The sequence below is a fragment of the Bos indicus x Bos taurus genome, chromosome 24 (genome assembly GCF_003369695.1).
Source record: "Bos indicus x Bos taurus breed Angus x Brahman F1 hybrid chromosome 24, Bos_hybrid_MaternalHap_v2.0, whole genome shotgun sequence".
Taxonomy (NCBI): Eukaryota; Metazoa; Chordata; class Mammalia; order Artiodactyla; family Bovidae; genus Bos; species Bos indicus x Bos taurus.
This window is the reverse complement of record NC_040099.1, coordinates 59,973,916-59,995,972: the sequence shown is the minus strand read 5'-3', so window position 1 is coordinate 59,995,972 and position 22,057 is coordinate 59,973,916. Positions and strand designations below refer to the sequence as shown.

General features: G+C 43.7%; 1 long non-coding RNA gene across 1 annotated transcript; it reads right to left on the bottom strand.

Moving 5' to 3' along the window:
- Window positions 1-480: 480 nt before the first annotated feature.
- On the bottom strand, window positions 481-21,838 carry LOC113882969. Its single transcript, XR_003508508.1, has 4 exons — window positions 21,577-21,838; window positions 2,620-2,690; window positions 1,617-1,734; window positions 481-691 (listed from the first exon to the last, which is right to left on the bottom strand). It is a non-coding gene; the product is annotated as an uncharacterized LOC113882969 (long non-coding RNA).
- Between the last annotated feature and the right edge of the window lie 219 nt (window positions 21,839-22,057).

The following is a 22,057-nucleotide window of genomic DNA, read 5'->3' as shown; positions in this document are numbered from 1 at the left end:
CCAAGTCTTGTTACTTGTGTAAACTCGAAAGAACTGTTAGGTCCTTGAAAGGTACATTTTCAATAGAAAGCAAAGCAGAATCAGCACTCTCTCAAGAGAAGTACTCTTCTATTGATTACCTACCATAGAGTCACTTCCCCCCTTCACTCCTTGTTTATACTTTCCCATATATAATACAGAAGAAAAACAACTATGGGAAATGAGCCAGATGTTTCAGCTAAAAAAAAAAAAAAAAAACTTCTGAATATCTCTGGAAGGTCTTCATTCTGACAGCTCAAAGTATTAGATTTGGGAGGAAGAGAGCCAAGAAAGAATTTCTTCAAACTTGGAGGCATGCAGAGAAAAGACTAATAGCAGAGGTGATGAGAAATACTCAAGGGAGAATGTTCTTGTGGTGCAGAAGTTGGTATGGTTAGAGCATCAGGAAAATTTGGATCAGATAATGCAAATAATATACACAACTTTTTCACAGATACAAATTAGAATTTTTATTAGGAAATCAAATGTCCATAATAGAGCATTTTTAGCTGCTTGGCAAAAAGCCTTGGCTGAACAAAAGGAATTCAAATGCATTTGGTGACAGCTGATGTGGAATAACTTTTTATAGTACATGCTCTATCGTGTGATGCAGTTTGTGAATTTTCTCAAAAAAAAGTGACAGTCAACAGAGGCCTGTGTTTGTGGGCTTAATCTGTAAAAATAAAAGAATAAGATTCCATGAAAGATGAAATTGACAACTTATCAACATTCAAAATAGAAACAAGTTTCAGTGCTGTTTTAAGGAGGATGAATGAACTGGAGAATTGTTCACCATAAATTTCCAAACTTATGGTACAGAATTTAGAAAATTAAAAATGTAGTTTTGTATTATTTGCTGCCAGGGTTAGAAAGTAGTTCTAAAGAGATCCCCAGGAAGCTATAAGGCAGTCTAAAGACTTCTAGATAAAATTAAAGTCTTTCTTCATTTTCTTTCAAGATTCTTAATTGCAGTAGAAGACATTCTACATGTTCAACTTCCTTTTGTCTTGAATTATCTATTATTCTTTAGGATGTGTGCGTGCTAAGTCACTTCAGTGGTGTCTGACTCTTTGTGACCCCATGGACTATAGGTCACCAGGCTCCTCTGTCCATGGGATTCTCCAGGCAAGAATACTAGAGTGGGTTGCCATGCCTTCCTGCAGGGGATCTTCCCGACCCAAGGCTCAAACCCCCATCTCTTCTATCTCCTTACTGGCAGACGAGCTCTTTACCACTAGCGCCACCTGGGAAGCCCAAGGGTGGGTCATATTCTGTCTCCTCCGTGTAGCCTTTATCCCCTACTTACTCCACACTCGAGAGACCCCAAGACCACTCTCGAGGTTCATGCTTCACTAGAAGGACTTACAGAGATGGGAATAAGTGATTATACTCACAGTTGTAGCTTACTACAGTGAAAGGAGGCAGATTAAAATAAACCAAGGAAAAAGCACATATGACAGAAACCCAGAAGAAACCAGGGCACGCTTCCAGGAGCCTGTCCCAGGGACCGTGGATGTGTGACCACACAGGAAAGGTGTGCCCACGAGAGACGTGCCCCTGAGCCTTGGTGTCCAGAGTTTAGGTTGAAGTTTACCTACCTGGACTCCAGCCTCCCAGAGCAGAAACAGGCACTCACTGCGAAGCACACTGTGACTACAGCCATCTGATCAAACCGCACTGAGCTGCTCAAGCTTTCAGGCATCCACGAGCACTCTGCTAAGGCAGAATACTGCAAGATCTCAGAACTCAGCTCCTAGGAGCTGGCCAAGGGCCAATCCTGAAGCAGGCATTTCTTAGGAATGTGCAGGGTTTGAGCAACCCAGGTCTGCTGAGTTACCTCTTTCCCACAAATTTCAGACCCATAGCCTTGACCTAGGATCTGTTCATAAGCTACTCATATTTATCTGAGCATCTATTTTTAGATAGCATTTATGTAACAGATATAGCAATCGTTGTTAGCATAAATATACCTAACATTTGGAGGATCCAGTGTGGGTTGGGATACACTTAAAGAAACAACCAATTCATCCTGTGTAGGCATGACATACATTTTCATATATTTGTACTAATTTGGTTACTTGAATCTCGTAATAAACTTGTGCAAAACTAGTCAGCAAAGAAATCAGCTGAGGCTTAGCTAAATCCAGTTCTTCCTCAGACTACTCATTTTCAATCAGTATTACATTCTGAAGAGGATTTAACTCCATCTTCCAAAATATTTGATCATCAATATGATAATTATATAGTATTCTTGCCTGGGAAATCCCACGGACAGTGGAGCCTTGTGGGCTACCATCCATGGGGTCGCAAAGAGTCAGACATGACTTAGCGACTAAACAACAAAAATACTTTATTTACATAAGACAGTTGAATCTTCCTGATAATGCCAGTGTTATACCATATTGCAATATAGTCATGGTATAATTTAGGTTTATTACAGAATAAGTTGGTAAGAACTACCGAGTTATTTTCTATTTCTTTCCAACAGACTGACCTTTGCCCATTTATCAGATATTATCATAAATAGGAATCATTAGAACTGGCCATGATTTGGGTCCTTCTGTTTTCCAAGTCAGCTGGGGACAAAGCCAGTTACCTCACCTTTGTTCAAAATCATGAGTTGAGACAGGTTTCCACCATCTGTTCTTGTGTTGCTGAACTCACCCCTGCTCCTGTGGAGAGAACATGAGTGTTACTCAGAACAGTTCCCGTCCCTGCTGACCTGACCCTGGGATAGGTCTTATCCTGATCTCCTCTTGGGGTGAGAGCACTGAGCATGTGTCCGTGTCAACTACAGCTGCCCCAGAGAATGTCCATAGGTCTGAAGATACACAATATCCCATAAGAGCACCCTTAAAATCTCAGCAGCTGGATGGAGCCCACCATCTCAAGATTATCTCAAGGCTACTCCAGCCCCAATCTATATTGAAATAAAGTCCAGAGGGACTGGTGGGTCAAGACACCAGCCGTGTCTCAGTGCTGTGTCCTAGCATCGTCCAGCATTATTGGTGAGTCAGCCAGACTCACTAAACTTCACTAAACTTCACTCACAGACTTCACTAAAGTCTTGTCATCTTCAGGCTGATTCCCATCCCTTGTGCTCCTCATGGGAGAGAATGCGTCCGTATTTCTCCTCTGAATAGTGGTCCCCTCGGCTTGTCCTGGGATGTCTAGACTGTCACCTATCTCCCTCCTGTCTCGTGAGCTAGTTTTGTTTAACTTAAAATGTACACTGCTGCCATTATTACTAATGACCTGAGTGCTGCAGTCTAGGTACTAAATCACGGCCAGCTCTTTTGCAGCTCCATGGACTGTAGCCCACCAGGCTCCTCTGTCCATGAGATTTCCATGGGGCATGTCCATGAGGCAAGAAGAGTGGAGTGGGTTGCCATTTCCCTCTTCAGGGGATCTTCCCGACCCAGGGATCAACCCTGAGTCTTCTGCTTGGCAGGTGGATGTTTTACTGCTGAGTCACCAGGGAAGCAATGACCTGAGTGCGGTTTCTGTTGTTAGGTTTCTCCCGCTAGGGCTAGATGAGTGGTAAGGCTGGAGGAGGCCACGAAGCTCCCTAGCCCTGCTCCTTCCACGGTTGCGCTGCTCCCCAGGGGAGCCTGGCCTCGCTATGTGGAGCCTGCTACTCTATTCTTATCAGAAATCCATTTTTTTTTTTTTCTATTCTGTTGAATAGCTTTCTACCTACAAAATGAGAGTAACGTGTACTTGTACACAGCTCACTGCGGCATGTCAGGCAGGCAGCTTCTGTTTTGTTGTTACGGGTTGTTGCCACCCTTCAGAATTTCCCAGATGAGGGGATCCGCATGTCTCTATGTTCAAATATGCCCAAGCTCCAGAGAGTCCGTGCAGGTGTGCTCAAGAACCCAGATGCTGCGTTCCGCTTCGATGGGAGAGCCGGGAGGGCTGGCTGGCGTCAGTAACGCTGCAAGTGTCCCGCTTGGCAGTGAGGGGCTGGCTTCCCTCCTTCACCCCACCCCACTGAGTGTCTCCCTTGATCCCAACTCCTTTATTTTGGAGACATAGGTGCACTTCAATCTCTACTCCCGAGGCCACCGCCCTCTTCCTTTAGGCTATTTCTACTGCTGACTGAACTCTCATAGGAAATGCTCCCACTGGTTGGAACTAGGGTCAGTATCACAGTTACAACATCCCACTGACTTGGTCCTGCAGAAGGACGTGCTTTTTACAGGACAGTTTCCATGAAAGAGATTTTTTTACATCTCATATCAAATTTGTTTATTCCGCAGATAGGGAGGGAGAGCTGAGAAACAAAATTTTGTGTTCTCTTTAACCTGGTTCTCAGATACTAACATTTAGCAAATTTGGACACTATTACATTTGAAAAAAATGGAAAAGGGTCAAGATTTCTTATAGCTTCTTTGGAGATTTCAGGTGGCAGGACTATTTCATATTACCTCTCTTTGACTTCAGTGGCTGTAATCATTTGGTATGCCTATTATGAAGTAATGTGTAAACCAATCCCTGAAGATAAATGGATTTGAGTCATTTTCATTTTTATAATTACAATTTTATAATTTCAAGGAAGGAAGTTCTGGATTCAGACGTTTCAATCATGTCATCTTTTCTAATTTTACTTAGCAGCTTTATTTCTATAACTATATTAGTCAGATCTGTGTCTGAATCTAGGGATTTTTCCCATTGAAGCTAGATTATATGAAATTTTATCCCTTTTTTTTTTAATACCAGCACATATTTTGGGTTGACATATCAATCACATTCTGTTTTTATACAAGTTTAGTTATAATGAGAGTTGGCAGCAGTGTGAAGAAGCGACATTTAAATCCCTGAGCTTGGTTCATACATGGCTCCGGAAGTAGGGACTTAGAAAAATTCTCCGATCGATTCAGGTGAAAACCATTTTTGTCTAAATGAAATATTATATTGTTCATTGATGGCCCCAAATAATAACTGCAATTTTCCCATTTGCTTTCAAGATGTTCTGTGAACAGTATCTCAGCTCATCTTTTTCGTGGTTGAAGTGTCCTAGAGAATAGTCATAGCATTTGTGACACGTTGCCAGGTGCTTAGATATTTTAATACATGAGAATGGACTCCTATGGTGCCATTAGACTCTGTACAAGCTTTTGGAGAATAGACATTGTGCCTTTTGTATTATTATCTTTCTATTTCCGTACACAGAGAGCCTTCTGTGTAGTACATACACATTTAAGAAAAGTTTGCTGAATGGCATCGGATTCCCATCCTTGTTAGTTCCACACTCCGTTCTGAGTGCTGTAGGCACATTAGGTCACTTACATAGCACAAGGCTCTTTAAGTAGGTGCTATTATTATCTCCACTTTTTGGCTGGAGAAACCGAGGCATAGAGACTTAAGTAACTTCACCACGTAAGTGGTAGAACTGAGATTCAAACCCAGGTTCTGGGTCTAGACTCGCACGCTTACCTGCTGCACACCTATTACTAGGTCGCATGTCAGGTGCTCTGTTAACAGTGGAGAGCTACGTACTGTGTCCCCCTGTGTGCATTGGTGAGGGGACCCAAATGGACAAAGTTCTCGTAAAATAAACACTGGGGATATAATGTACCACACGATGACTCTAGGTAGAAATACTGAATTGCATATTTGGAAGTCGCTAAGAGAGTAGGTCTTGGGCTTCCTTGGTGGCACCAGCAGTAAAGAACCCACCTGCTATGCAGGAGACCTTGTGAGATGTGGGCTTGATTCCTCGGTCAAGAAGGTCCCCAGCAGGAGGGCCTGGCAGCCCACTCCAGTATACTTGCCTGGAGAATCCCATGGACAGAAGAGCCTGGCGGGCTACGGACCATGGGGTCTCAAAGAGTCAGACACGACCGAAATGAGCACGCACACGCAAGATCTTAAAAGTCCTTATTACAAGAAAAGTTATTTTTGTAACTCTGTGTGGTGATGGATGTTAACTTGAAAAAAGAAAAAAAAAGAGAGATCTTTGGTAGATCTTTGGCAGACTAAGATTTTCTAAGGCAGGGTCTATTGTAAACAAACTTTTTATCTACAGATATTTCACCCCAAAGTAAAGCTTTATACTGTTAGTATGAGGCTTTAGAACCCATTCTTAATTTTTTGCTAAAATGTGTTTTCCTCACAGTTTCCACATTTAGAATGATGCGACATTTGGACCCATGTGCTGTGCAGTTGTTGCTCTCTTACTATATTATAAGGATATCTTTTTGACCATGGAATCACACCAGGGCTGGCTGACTTGGAGAAGACCACTGCCAGAGGCCTAAGCAAAACCCCATGGCTTTGGACCATGAATGCAATTAATACATAATAAAAAGGAAACTCCATAGGATGGAATAACTGTCTACCCCTTAACTTTTCTGATGTTTAAGCATCAGCCACACCCAGAGGTAATGCAGAATTCTCACTGAAGTAGTTAACCCCGGTGGGCCCAATTCATCCTTAAAATCTTTTGACATATCAGGTTTCAAGACTCCTCCATTCATAATTTCAGTGATGTAGTCTTAAATAATTCAGAATGGCATTGTTATCTCTTTCAACTGCCATGAAAAAACCAACTACCATAATCTGTCTCATCAATATGGTAAGCATTCACCCATTCATTTACCATTCAGCAAATATATATCGAGAGCCCAGTCTCAATGCATAAATAGCTGAAGCCAGAGCCATACTGAGAAGTTATGGCTCTGCTATGAAAAAACAGCTACTTCATTTTTAAGGAGTGCTTGTTATGATCTGTAGAACTATTTAGGAAATAACTTCGAGGTTCATATAAATATAGCTCTGAAATCTGTACAAAGACCATCCTTGCAAAATTCCTGGATCTGTGTCTGCTCCTCTAGGCCAAAGCCATTTTCTCTTTTACTTCTCTGCTCATAATTGAATTGGCATATTTATACATGGGTTCCATCATTAAGCCTAGGACAGTCTGGGTGGGGAACCAATCATGTTTAGTCAAGACTGAGAGTGCTTTAAAATGAAGAAGAACTAGGGAAGCAAAACAGCGAGAATGGAAAGCATCACTTGGGGAAATGGACGATGGGTGAGCTGAAGGAAAGGGGAGGACGGTGATTCCTGCCGAGGCTGTGCTCAAGGAGGAATGTGCAGCGGGGGATGACAGCTCAGTCCCTTTCTCCCCAATGCCATCCCGACCCGGGCCCTCGGCCCATTGCTTCAGATTGGGCAAGCTTTCTCTAACTTTGATGACTGGAAATCTAAGAGATTTTTAGAAGCAGGAAAAGTACATTAACTGTGAGGTTAATTTTCGTCTGAGAAGCACTAACCTGTGCTTGTATTTTATTATTTATTTTCATGAGTTATTGAATGAAATCCTTTGACTCGTAACGGTACAGGTGAAATAATGCACTTCCTGCACATCCTTCCTTTTAACCTCTTTCTTCTCCAAATATGATGGTGTATGGTGTCCATGCCTACGTGCGTATTCCTACATGCCTACGTGCATATTCCTACACGCCTACATGCGTATTCCTACATGCCTACATGTGTATTCCTACATGCCTACGTGCGTATTCCTACATGCCTACATGTAGCTGCATGATGCCTGCTCTGTGGGGAGATGTAATATTTGTGGTTTCCCTTGTTACCTTAATCTTCACGTTTGTTCTATTCTTAGTTTTACAATTAGTTGTGTTGAAAGCTTACGGCCAGCCTGTCACCTTTGTCTTTCTTGGTGTTTGTCGGTTGGCTGAAGTTGCTTTTCCAGCAGCTTGCTTGAGAAGAACCTGTGAGTATCACACTCTTCTGTTGCTGTTCAGTTGCTCAGTCGTGTCCGACTCTTCACAACCCGGTGGGCTGCAGCACGCCGGGCTCTTCTGTCTGGTGACGGACAGAGTTCTTGCATACCTGCATGTTCAAAGTTTGTCCAAAGCTATCACCAGAGTGGTTGAATACTTAATCCTTGATTTGCACCTGCTTTTCTTGACTGTGTTTTCATGTTCCCCCCTTCCTGGTCAAGACATGTGAGATCACTTTGTCTTTTCCCTTTGTAAATTGCCTGGATGCGCTAAGATTCTACCTTTATACCCCAATAACTTTACCAGGATGTGTCTTGTTAACTATCCTGACAGGCACATGATGGGCTGTTTGGTATGGAGATTCAGGAAACTCTTCTTGAATGTTCAAATAGTTATTCTTTTGAATTGTTTCAGTATTACTCTTTAGCGTCTCCACTTATGCATAGTTTGCATTTGCTTTGACTGCTTTCCATAGCTGTTTTCCCTCTGACCCTCTGAAACTTTTATTTCCTCTGTATTTTTCACTCTGTTATTTCTTAAATTCCTAGCAGTGTTTGCCGCGGTGTTTATTTGCTCCGTGATTTTTGGTTGTTTCGCTGATGGCTCTTCCCCTCCCTTCTACTTATTTCCCAAGTTCTCTCAGCTCACATTTTAATTTCTTCTGTTACCTAAGCAGTAACTCTCTTACCCGAGTTTTGCATTTCTATTGTGAGATCTTTCTTCACAGAGGCGATGTTTTAGTTTGTGAGGGTGATCATAAGCAATGTTCCACAGGCGGAGCGCTTTAAACAATGGAAATTCATTTCCTCATACTTCTGGAGGTTGGAAATCTGAGATCCATGTGTTGACTTCTCCTGAAGCCTCCTTCCTTGGCTTATGGATGGCTAGATGGCTGGATGGCATCACCGACTCGATGGACATGAGTTTGGGTGAACTCTGGGAGATGGTGATGGACAGGGAGGCCTGGCGTGCTGTGATTCATGGGGTCGCAAAGAGTCAGGCACGACTGAGTGACTGAACTGATCCTCCTCCTCTGTCTTCACATGGCCTTTCCTCTGTGTCCTTATATCTTCTTATAGGACATCATTCATACTGGACTAGGGCTCACCCCGGGACCTAATTTAGCTTTACTGCTTTTACTCTTGGTTCCCGATATAGTAACATTCTGAGGGACTGGGGCTTAGATCTCACAGGCATGAATTTAGTGTGGGGTGACGCAATTCAGCCCATAATAGGTGATTAATTTGTAATACTTTTAAAAAATTCTTGTTACATTAGTTATCTACTTTTTGGGCAACATTTTCTGGTTAGCTGTTCTTTAATGGTAAAACATTATTTTTCCTTTTTTTTTTTTTTTTTACTAATTGTATTTTCATGTTGATTCTTTGGGAATTTCTTTTATAGTGCTCATCGAATGAGTTGAATTTTCCTAAACTATCTTTTTGGTTAGGATTTCTTTGGGGGGGGGTGTTGGCGATGGGTGGGAGTGAGTAGTTGGCTGGTGGTCTTCCAAAGGCTCCTTTCTTCTCTGCCCAAGGAGAGGGAATGCTTTCCACAGCTGTGGCTCCTGAAGGTGAGTCACTGAGGGGTCTTCCTCCTTGTTTCTTAAAGTGAAATAAAACCCACTTAGGAGACTTCATTTTGTCAACTTTCTTAGCTCCACTTCTGCACCTATTTTCAAACACCAGATATGTAGCCTTCATGAGTCAATGTTTTCACTTCCAGGAAGTTTTTTTCCCCCAATACTTGATAAGATTTGTATCGTTGGGCCTGTCAGCACTTAGCGTTTCCTCTGCCTGACAACCTGTGTAGCTTTTATTTCTGCTAATTTTAGAAGGCTTTATGTATGTTTATGAGTCAATAGATTATGCATTTCTTTTATTCTTGCTGAAAGTAGAGTTTTAAGTTGTTGGCTTTTTTTCCCTTGATTTTTAGGATGAGAAATGGAAAGGTAATTCTTACTCAGCCAAGTTTATGATGGAAGTCAACTAGTAATTTACTGAGTCATTACTATCTGCCAAACTCAGAGCTTAGTACTGCATATGCATTATATCCAATTTAATTCTTATCCGAGTGGTAAGAAACAGGATGATAAATATTATGGTTTAGCTCCTTTATCTCCATTCTCTCTCCCTTTCAGAGTGTTATATTGCTGCTAGAGCTGAAAAGTGATTCTACATTTCTCAGACTTCCTCACAGCTCAGGTTTATGTGTGAACTGATGTGCCTCCATACTATCTGGAATCCAGAGCTGAAGTCCACATGCTGCTGCTGCTGCAGGGTCTACAGGGGAAGCGTTTGTGGTTCTGCAACAGTGATAGCAGGATGGCTGTAGAGAGTGGAGTGTACCGTCCACCGTCTGCTGATGAGTTTCCAAAGCCTGCGGTTGTGGTAGCAGCTTTGGGTTTTTAGAACCTAGCTGAAGTGGCATGCAGTTAGCAACTGGGACAGCAGCTTCCTGATTCTCTTGTTTCTGGATTGTGCCAGACAGCAGCTCTTGCGGAGGACCAGTGGCGTGGGCTTGTCCTGGTGGCCCAGAGCACGCACCTCGAGCCCCTCCTCCCTGGCTTTTGTAGACCCCTAGTTCTCCGCACCAAACCTGCATCTGATGGCACCAGCCCCGAAGGTTCTGATATTTGAAACTGAACGATGACTGGCAGATACTTTCATCTCCATCTTATAGAGAGGGGAAAATCACCTAAGTGGAACTAGGATTTAATCCAAGTTTGTTTCCTTCTACCATCTCTCAACTATCTATTAAGGTTGACCGATCACAGATATCAAACATTTCTATAGGGTTTACTAAGTGCCAGATACTTTTTCAAGCATTTTAAATTTGTTGACTGAGTAATTCTCACAACAATCCTTATAAACCAGATATTTTAAAAAATATTATCTTTATTACACAAGTAAGGGACTAAGAAACAGAAAGGCTGATGAACTTTCCCAAGGCCACATAGATCTGCTCCAAAGTTTGAGTTCTTAGTGGCTTGGCTGCCTCCATCTCAAAAACAAGGTTTCCCTTTATCTTACATTTTGAGGTTTCGTTTTGTAAGTTACTTTTGCAATTTAGTCTTAACCCTGTGTACAGATATTGGATATAAGCTTTATTTTTTAGAGATTCATCAATTTGGTCCTATTCAACTTCTTCCTCCTAGAATGTTCTGAATATCTGCTTAATATGTTGCCAGTGTAATGGAAATGGTACTGTCATAGAACTATGGAATATCAGGATTGGAGGAAGCCCTATTAATTATCTAGTTCAAGGACTTGAATTCTTTCTATGATGTTTTTGCCTATTTATCAGTTAGCCTGGGAGGTTGAGCGTTTCTCCAGACATCCATTTCATCTCCACCCAGGATCTAGCAGTAAAGTCTAACTAAAGTGAAAAGTGAAAGTATTAGTCACTCAGTTGTGTCCGCCTCTTTGTGGCCCCCTGGACTGTAGCCCTTCAGGCTTCTCTGTCCATGGGATTCTCCAGGCAAGAATACTGGAGTGGGTTGCCATTTCCTTTTCTAGGGGATCTTCTTGACCCAGGGATTGAACCTGAGTTTCCTGCATTGCAGGCAGATTCTGTACTATCTGAGCCACCAGGGAAGCCTAACCAAGACTGAACTAAATCTGCATTGTTATGACCCCCATGCATTAACTCTTGTAAATATATACCAGCTGTTGTATCTGTTTTATATCAAGGCTCTTCAGATATTCAAATATAGTTATTCTGGAAGATTCCTGGAATCTTCTCTTCTCTTCAGGTGCCTATTTTCAGTTCCTTTGACACAGTTTTAGGATTCCTATTGGGTTCAACATACAGATTGCTCTGAATTTATTTGAACTAAACACAGATTTAAAGTTGGATGTGATTGGAAACGAATGACCGAGGACTTCACCACTCTTGTCTTGGATGTTGTGTCCTTTGAGAAGCGACCTTGCGTTACTGAATCACGTTGAAAGCAGTCAGTTAAATCTGTCACCCTTCCCGACTCATGCATCTGTTAGGATTGTCTCCTCCATCCTAATTTCTCTGGGGCTGTCCCACTTGCTCTCCTGCTCCAGCCACAGTGGCTTTCTCTCAGCCTGTTGCTATGTCCTGGCCAACCTGAGTAGGGCCTTTGTATAAGGGCACCTTCTGCCGGGCTAGTCCAGTCTTCCTTTTCTTGCTCCAGTTCCCCCGATGCCTTCCCATCTGGTTTGATTTGCAGCACGCCTGACAGTTTACCAGGTGTGCAGCGCCTCCTGTGGGCAGCCTGTCCTGATTTTCTGTTTGTTAGGTCTCCCTAATGCATGTTTTCAAGGCTCTGTGCTTCCACCTTCATGAACTTATTTCACTCATTATTGTTTTAGATATATAATTTTCACGCAACATTAAGAATTTCTGACCTTTTTGTTTGCCTTTCTGTTCTCAGTTCCTGTAGACTTGCCAAGTCACTCAGTCGTGTCTGACTCTTTGCGACCCTCAGGACTGCAGCCCACCAGGCTCCTCTGTCCGTGGGACTCTCCAGGCAAGAATGGTTGCCATGCCCTCCTCCAGGGGATCTTCCCGACCAGGAATCGAAATCATGTCTCCTTTGTCTCCTGCTTTGGCAAGCAGGTGCTTTACCACTAGCGCCACCAGGGAAGCCCTCGGTTCCTGGCACACGTTCAAAATATGTGTATTGACTAGTTGATAATAAAGTGACATCAAATCATTTCCACTAAGTATCATATTGCTGGTTTTGACTCATCTAGTCTATATTTGGGATTCATGTCTGTGTCACTGAGAATATTTGCCAATGTCACTAACAAATTTTGTTAGCATGCCATTCATCCTCTTCTCCAACTGATGGCTAGAATCCTTTATCTTAATACTGGAGAGATCCCTTCAGGCTGATGTCAACCCTCTGAAATATGTCCACTCAGATAAGATTGAATTCACTTTGCCATATGACCATTCAATTCACATTTCTTTAGTATGCCTATATGATATCAAGATAGGCATTAATTCCCCTTTTGGATTCTGAAAAGAAAAAAAGCTAAATCCTACTACATCTCACTGAGATAATCTTGTCTTCTAAGCTCTCAAAAACGAGTCCAGCTTAACTCAGGAAGCACGCACCTGGCTTCTAGTAACCGTAATTTCTTTGTCTAAATTCTCACTAATCTTAAATAGAAACTTGCTTAAGATTATGCTCTATAATATACACATGTATAATTTTTTCACAACCGTTTGAGAATGAGGAAGATCACAAAGAACATTTTTCAATGATTATATGTTTATCACTCTCGACACTTATCATTAACATGCTATCTAATAAGTGATTCATATTCAAATTTTCCCCATCATCACAGTGATGTTCTTCAGAGCAAGATCCAAATAAGGCTGACATGCTGCATTTAGTTCTGGTGCCTCTTTAGACTTCTTTAATCTGGGGGTTTTCCTGCCTTTTGCACGTTTTGTGACACTGAACATTTTTGAAGAGTTCAATCCCGTTGTTTTTGGAATGTTTCTCAATTTGGATTCATCTGATCATTTCTTCATGATCAGATTCTGGTTAGACATTTTTGGCAGAAACACCGCTTGGGGATGTGTTGTGCTCAGCGCATTACACGAGGGGACAAGCGATGTCCATTTGTCCCGTTGTCGGTGATTCTAATTTGATCTGGTTAAGGTGGTGTCCATGGGTTTCTCCTCTGTGAAAGTAACTGTATCCGTTTGTCCTTAGAAGCTCCTTTGTGAAGTGATGTTTTGAAGTCTGCCCCCCCCTTTTTTTTTTTTGAAATGAGACCTTCATGTTCTCCACGATCTTTCCTTTTAGTGACTTTTCAGGAATGTTCACTTGTACTCTCCATGACAAAGTCTCTGGGTGCCTGTTGGCGGTTACTCCCTGGGGAGAGGAATATTAACTCCAGGGTATTCTCTACCAAACTCTTTACCAAATCCGAAGCTTCATTTCTCTCCTGCCAATGTCTGTTCCGTGGTATCACTCTGAAGATTAGTCCCTCTGAAGATCCATCTCTTTTGTGGAGCAACTGTAAGCAACAGAGTTGAGCAGTTCTTTCCCCTTTGTTATATGTTAAGATTTCACTGTGGGCTCGAGCCACTCTTCCCTTCTTGATGTGTCCCATGCATCCCTCTCCTCTATTTTCCCAATTGCTTTGTTACTGCTGTCCTTTGCACACTTTCTCGAAAGGCAGAATACAAAGCATTGCACTTTGATTATTAGATGTTGCATTTGGAAATATGTGCTCTGCTTACCCTGGTGAGCCTTACATTCTGGGCACTACCCTTCCTTCGCTCGGGACCAAGGACAAACGCACTAGATTTATCCCTAATCCAGCAGTTTTCTTGGGAGCTTGGCTCAGCCCTCTTTTACCCTCTCTTCTGCCTTGCATTCAGTGGCCCCATTTTAACTGCAACTGCTTTTGCAAAGATCACCCAGTGCTCATTTTCTGCCGTATCTTACTGGACAGTTTATACATGTGCTCCTGTTGACCATTCTGTCTTTCTAAAATTTCTCTTTCCCTTGCTTTCCAGACAGGACACTCTTCTGTTCTCTGGTAAGACAACGAACCATTTCTGCTACTCTGTGATTGTAAGTTTGGTCAACAGTTATTAAAGTAATAGTCTCTTAAAATTTTGGCATGAAATATATTATTGCATATATATTTAAGTATTTTTTTTTTGTTTTACTTAATTGTGGAATTAATTTTAATAGGACAAAAGCCCTCAAAAGGATTCATTAGAAATTCGGTATGATGTCAAGGAAAAATTGCACCGGAGTTAACCAGGCAAGGAAGACTTTATTCTAGACTATTGCAGGAGGGGAGAAAGATTGAACTCAGCTCTTGAAACAAGAAGTGAGGGGGTGTTTTAAACTCTGAGTTGAACTCCTGAAAAAGTGCTGGAGGACATCAGAGGGAAGTTTGGTCAGTGGGATTAGTCCTCCGGTGTTGGCTAATTGTCTCTTGTTCACATCAGGCTTCCCCTCTCCCACGGAGACTAGGAGCCAGAGGTGCTGTCTTTCTTAATGATGACATTTCAAAGGGACACCCTCCCCCCAGGCCCTTGAAAAAGAAATCCCCGGGTTATAAAACAGGCAGGAGGCTGAGAGAAGATTTATCTACATGTCAAAGGAGCAGAGAAAAAATTTGCATTTACAGTACAAGTTTTTTTTTTAAAGTAAATGGTCTAAGAAAAGGGAGGTCAGGGGCCCGAAATTCAGGAAGAAGCCCTTCGGAGGTTTAGTCAAGCCGAGGGGCGCGTCAAGGCCGTTTTGATCCATGCAGAGTAATGGCTTCCAGCGTATGTGCCAATGCAAAAATCGTCGTTGACTCTGAGTTTTGAAACAAGTTCCTGCTCACACCCAGAGGCCAAGATGGAAAAGTGAGCCGTCCACCTGAAGCGCATATTAAAAGAAGAGTCCAGCGGTGTGGACAGAGGCAGGAGGTTTTGTGCTGGGAGGGCGGGAGGCACCAGGGCTCCGAAATGCAGTTTGTAGTGATTTTGCTTCTGACCCACGAGAGGCTTTCATCTTGCCTCTCTGCGTTCCATACACAAAGAAGGTATTTTTATATCTTCTAATTAATTTAACTGTGAGTCCAGAGCCTTTGAGGCTGAGAAGAAGCACAGTGATTCATCCCCACACTCCACACCTCCTGCTCCCCTCGTCACTTCCCTGCTGTCCTTTATGTGGAGTTTTAATATGACCCTCCTGCCTTGGTATCAGCTTTCCTGTGTTTAAATCCTGGTTTATGCTGTAAAGCTCTTGCGTTGAGGATGCAGTCTTATTATTTTAGTTTTTGTTCAAATGACCTTGAAGTGTTCTGTAGAGAGTTAAAAAACAGTAAATATTTTAAGTGGTTTAGGATTTTTATGGTATTCTTTTAATTTTTCAAAGATTTGATCTTTATCCTTCTTTATAAATTTCTGAGTCTGATCTTACTCGACAAAATAGCTTATCTCCCTGATTTTTGCTAATCTACCATTATCTTGAGCATCTGATGGGTGTGTAATTGCTCATTGTATTAGTTTGGAGCCCCCCAAAACAGAGGTTATGCAATTTGGAAATATAATTTACTGTTCCATGATTCTTCATTTCCAGCCAGATGCTGGCCCTTGTCTAAATTCAGATCTTGTCTAAATGCAGATCAATGGACATTGCAGGACTTGTTTAAATATGAACAAAGTCTAAACATCTAATGTGATGGTAACTCTCCTCCTTACGGTCTGAGGACACACTGCAGTTTCGTGCAGAACGGTGTGTCGCTCTGTGAGCAGACGCTGTCTTCTCCCTCCATCTTCGGGCCACCAGTTGTTAACAGTTTGCTGAGTTTGCTTTGTTTCAAAGTCTTTGTTCTAGATTCTTTGTTTGAGATCAATACACAAAAGTAAATATCTAACCAAGTGATATTTTAAAAAGTTTTAGTAACACTGAGTTATGACTCAAATCATTAGTGAAAAACCAGGGATCAGTAGGTTTTTTATTAATAACCAGCCTATTGCTTAGATAGCAGTCATTGTTTTGGCAGGCATCTCAAGAATAGGAAAGCTCATGCAAAATACTTTTTCTGTATGAAACTGGAGGTTTGATCATGAGAACTGGTAGGAATAGACTGATTTCTCAGAAATCTTATCTGTGAGCAAATCTATGGAAGAATTTAGGGTCTGTTAACACTAATGTATTGCTGCTAAGTCGCTTCAGTCGTGTCCGAGTCTGTGCAACCCCATAGACTGCAGCCCACCAGGCTCCCCCGTCCCTGGGATTCTCCAGGCAAGAACACTGGAGTGGGTTGCCATTTCCTCCTCCAATGCATGAAAGTGAAAAGTGAAAGGGAAGTCACTCAGTCGTGTCTGACTCTTTTCGACCCCATTGACTGCAGCCTACCAGGCTCCTCCATCCATGGGATTTTCCAGGCAAGAGTACTGGAGTGGGGTGCCATTGCCTTCAACACTAATTTAGTACCTACCAAATAACAATTAACATGGTTTACTTGTGCTATTTCATTTAATCCTTCCTCACACCCTAAGCTGTGAATGCCATCTCTATTCTACACATAAACAATCCAAGTTTGAGAGGCTGAACAACTTTTCTCAAATTTACTTAACCAGAATTAGCTAGAAGATTTTAGATACTTAATAAATTGCTATCACATGCCTCTTCTATCCCATATAAGAGATCTACAAAATGTGTTGTTGAGCTAGTGTTTAAGTCCAGTCCCCACAACTGAAAGAGGTATGATTATTATCCCTGTTTTACAAGTGTGTAAACTGAGTGCCAAAGAAGATAAAGTTGAGATTGAAGAGCTGGTAAAGGACAGACTTATGACTGACCCCAAGAATGACAACTCTAGAGCCAGAACTCCGACTCCATGCTGACCCGTAGGTTGGTGAATCCAGCGCTGTCACCAAGGCGCTTGGAGAAAATGAAGGAGGCGCTCACGGTCACAGCCGTTTGGGCGTCCATCCCGTCCCTCTAGGGTGGCGCGGGCTTGGGGCATGATTACAGCTGTGTGGGCATCCACCACATTCCCTCTAAGGTGGCGCGGGCTCAGGGCGGGTGCTTGATCACGGCCGTGTGGGTGTCCATCCCGTCCCTCTAAGGTGGCGCGGGCTCAGGGCATGATTACAGCCGTGTGGGCATCCACCCCATTCCCTCTAAGGTGGCACGGGCTCGGGGCATGATCACAGTCCTGTGGGCGTCCATCCCGTCCCTCTAGGGTGGTGCGGGCTCGGGGCGGGTGCTTGATCACAGCCGTGTGGGCCTCCATCCCGTCCCTCTATGGTGGAGCGGTCTCGGGGCATGATCACAGCCGTGTGGGCATCCACCCCGTTCCCTCTAGGGTGGCGTGGGCTCGGGGCGGGTGCTTGATCACGGCCGTGTGGGTGTCCATCCCGTTCCCTCTAGGATGGAGCGGGCTCGGGGTGGGTGCTGGGAGAGGTTTCTGCACACACAGCTCTGTGCCAGGCATTCTGCAGTCCTCAGTGGCTCCTGAGTCCTCCCCAGGCTGGACTGTTTCCAAGGAAACATGAAAAGGTGTTGGAAATTTGGATAGAATATGCTGATCCTTATTGACATGAAAAAAAAGTGAATACTTTGCAGTTATCTCCTCTGCTCAAACATCATTTCCTGCTGCTCTAGCCCCCAAAGAATTGGGTCTTAGGGCAGCTGGTCAGTGGGGCTCCCCTGGCCTCTTGTACTAACCTGGAGGGTTATGACTCAGGGCTTGTTCTAATCCGAGTCTCTGCTTTCTGTATCATTCATGTATCACCAGGTTATTGGCATTTCAGCTGAAATATGAAAGATTTCATCTGATTTTGGCTTGTGGGTCTTCTCTCTTTTAGTAATGCACCCTAACATCAGCTCGGCTCTTCAACTGAACTAAGACAATATTTGTTCATTGCATCCTAGGTTGCTACTTAGCATCGTGGCATAGTGGCTCCAAGCGTAGATGCTGGTGCCTGGCTTCTTGGGTTCAAAGCCAGCTGCCCCTGTGATAGCTTGTCCAAGTTATTTAAACCCTAAAGCCTCATTAAATAGTACTTATATCACAAGATCTCAGTAAGATCATACATTTAAAGTGCTAAAGAACAGTACTGCAAATCACATTACCTTATAAACATTCTGATCGAATGGGATAGTACTGAGGATGTATGGAGGAATATAATTAATATATAAAATAATTCCTTAATACAATTCCTTAAGATTTAGGAAATGTTAATTGAAGATCTCTTGTGTGAGATATCATGCTGATCAAAAAAGTTTGTCGGTGCCCTGAAGGATGTTGCAATTTTTAAGAAAGATAACTTCTCATGTGTTTGAGATTCACATGCCTGATAAGAACTAGGCTTTATGAAAATACAAGGAAGGGAGAAAGGACTTGCTTCCTGTTGGTACAGCGAGGAGGGCATTATGAGGCAGGATGGGGGCAGTTCCCACTGATGGCATTTAGACTTTGGTGGAAGATACACTGGCAGAGGAAACCACGTGAGCAAGAGCATGAGGCAATCTGTACTCGGGGGTGATCTGTTCTGATAGGCGTCCTGAGGGAAAGTCACGAAAGCCACTTGCATAAATAAAGAAACTGCGGCCGTGGGGAATTAACGGCGATGGGTCACATGGGGTTCGGGTGTGACTGGCCCATTCCCAGCGGAGGGCTCCAGAGCCCTCTCCCCACTGCGGCTCCCGCTCTCCCCATCTCTGCTCCCGCTCTCCTCTCCTTTCTGCACTGCCCGGAGTTTTTCTTCTTGCTCATCTTTCCGCCCCTGCCCTCCCCCCTCCCCCATTCATCACTTTAGCTTGCTTTTCAGCTTGATGTAATCTTGATTTTATCTCTTCGGATCCTTCCAGCTTCAACAGCTGATGCCAACCGCTCAACTTCTGGGCAGCTAATATTCCCATTCCCTGGGGGAGTCTGCTTGGTCACCCGATCTTTTCCCATCAGGACGAGGCCCAGGCCCCTGCCAGTCCGCAGACTGATTGCTCTGGGTCAGGTGCTGCCCTCTGTCCCCTTGGCTGTGACAAGATGTGGCAGGATCTTGTGATATGAAACGCAACCTTCTCCACTCCCATGGCGGTTTCCCTTGGAACTGACGTGGCCTGACACGAGGCTGAGGCCTGGCTAACACACTAGGGAAAGCTGTCTGGGCTGCGGGTCGCCCTTGAAGAAGCCACGGAGCGGTGGTGCTTGAAGGCTGAGCATGGGCGGCGTCGCTGGAGGAATAACCTCACAGTGTGCACAGCATTCGGGGAACGGCTACGTTTAATGAGTGAGAGGAGGCCAGCTTTTCAAGTCTGGGCTGCGGTGGTGGGAAAAGACAGCCCTGCTCCTGATCAGGGCCGCGCCAGCTCTCTCTGCAGCTGCCCCGAAGGTCGAGGAATGCGAGCTGGGCCAAAAGCGGGCGGGAGAAGGAAGGAGGCTGGCAAATCTATTTCTTGCCCTTCGTCCTCATCAAGGACAGTTTTGAGAAATAGTTTCATGGGCTTTGTGGAGACAACTGGCGGGATTGAGCCACCAGCTGTGTTTGTTCCGAAGCTGCGGCCAGCACAGTAACACATCCCCATGCTTTTGCTCGCTCTCATTTCCTCTATTACAGCTTTTTCACTTTATTTTTTTAAAGAAAAATATTTATTTATTTGGCTGCGCCGGGTCTCAGTTGCGGCGTGTGAACTCTTGGCTGGGACAGTTGGGATCTAGGTCTCTGACCGAGGAGCGAACCTGGGGCCTCCCTGCATTGGGAGGGGGAAGTTTTAGCCACTGGGCCACCAGGGAAGTCCCTCCCCGTATTTTTGGGTTTCCCCTCTTTATTCCCCAAAGCATTAGGTGATGTGTTTTTCCTGGGGCTCCATTTTCAAGGGGACCTGGGGTGAAACACCTTCATGAAATATGTTGACGATGGCTCAGCACAGTTGACACCCAGAACTAATAAGTTAAACTCTAGTGTGGGGTTTCCGAAGGTGTGGGCCTTCAACCAACAGCATCAGCATCATCTAGGGATTTGTTAGAAATGCAAAATTCATTAGAAATTCTCGGGCTTTGCAAAGAGCCTTGCGGTACCTATCGAATCAGAAATTCCAATTGGTTTTAATGCATGCTAAATTTTGAGAACCACTGCTATAGTCCAGAAGTGGACAAACTCTTGTCTGTGAGCCAGCTGTTTGTTTTTGTGGATAAAGTTTTGTTGAAACACAGCCACTCATTGTTTTACATAAAGCCTACAGCTGCATTTGTGCTACAAGGCAGAATGGAGTAGCTGAGACAGTCTGAAATATTTACTATGTAGCCCTTCCAGAGGTGGTTGCCAACCCCACTCTACTTCAGCCCTGTCCTTCTGTTCGCTGGGGTGAGTTATATCTTTTCTGGAGTTGGTGGTTTCTTCCCGAAGCTTGTTTGTGCCAGTGTTCTTGATACTGCAGTCCTTTAACTGCCGACTTCCCTGGTGGCTCAGTGGTAAAGAATCCGCCTGCCAATGCAGGAGATAGAGCTTTAATCCCTGGGTTGGGAAGATCCCCTGGAGAAAGGAAAGGCTGCTCACTCCCATATTCTGGCCTGGAGAATTCCCTGGACAGAGGAGCCTGGCGGGCTACAGTCCATAGGGTTACAAAAGGAGCTGGACATAATTTAGCAACTAAATAACAACAGTAACAACTTAACTGCATTTCTATCAACCAATGTCATATGAATTCAATAAAGAAGTAGGGATTTGGGGTTTTGTCTTTATGAGACTAAGTTGTATCCTCAGATATGGAGGAACTGAATATGGGGAAGGACAACTGTATTTTGTAGGCAGATTGTCTGGTGTGTGGAAGGTGGGTGCCCCTAGTCCCTGAATCATTCAAGCTCAACAGTACATATGTAAAAATACATGCTGATTTTGTGCTGAAGAAATGGCTATAGAAAGACATTCACGGGGCAGCTCAAGTGCTAAGCCTCTCATCTGGAGGGGGATTTAGGAGGCATCTAGCTGTGTTGCTGTCATCTGAATATTTTCACCAAATCACGTGAAGAAAAATCTGACAAAAATTGTAGCAATTGTACCATGAAACCATCTTTAGGATCACCTTTCAGGGCAGATACAATCAATCATCTGCCCGAGACAGCCTTTAACTAAAGGTCAAACAAATTTTTTCCTAGACACCCTGGAGAGAAATATTTAAAAACTCAAATCGTTGTCTGCGATGTCAGTGGTATTGTTTTGGGTACTTAAGCGCTAACATCACTTTTTTCTGAACTTAGCACCATGTAAATTGCCGTCTTGTACTATGGCACCTGCTAAGTGATCTTTTTTCCTGTGTTCCAAGTCTGAACATTGTATTAAAATATTCACTTACCTGCAGATCGAGGTAATGTCCTGTGCATTTCTGGTGTGCTGTTTCAGACCAGCTTCGTCTCTGTTCTCACCAGCTCCGAGGGTCTACTTGGGCTTCCTTGTCTTCTGGCCTCTGGTTTCAGCAGAGCAGAGGGCAATCCGAGGGGGTGGGGCCTTGTAGCTCAGCCATCACCCCGAGGGGCTCCGCATGCTGCCCACAGACCCTGGGCCTGTCCTGTGTCTCCTCACAGCCCGGGGTGGTAACAGATCTCTTCTAACCGGATTCCCTGTTACTCACTGTGGCTGCTCACACCCTTGTACACACTTATCAAACTTTCCTTCGATTACCTAATCCGAGTGCCACGTGTGTTTTGCCAGGACTCTGGGTGATACATCGCTTTGTTTGTCATTTAGCTCATCAAAGCACAATGCATATTTTTAAGATATTATATTCAAAAAGAGAAAAGGGTCGTAGAAATCATAGCTTTCTTATCTTTTATTCC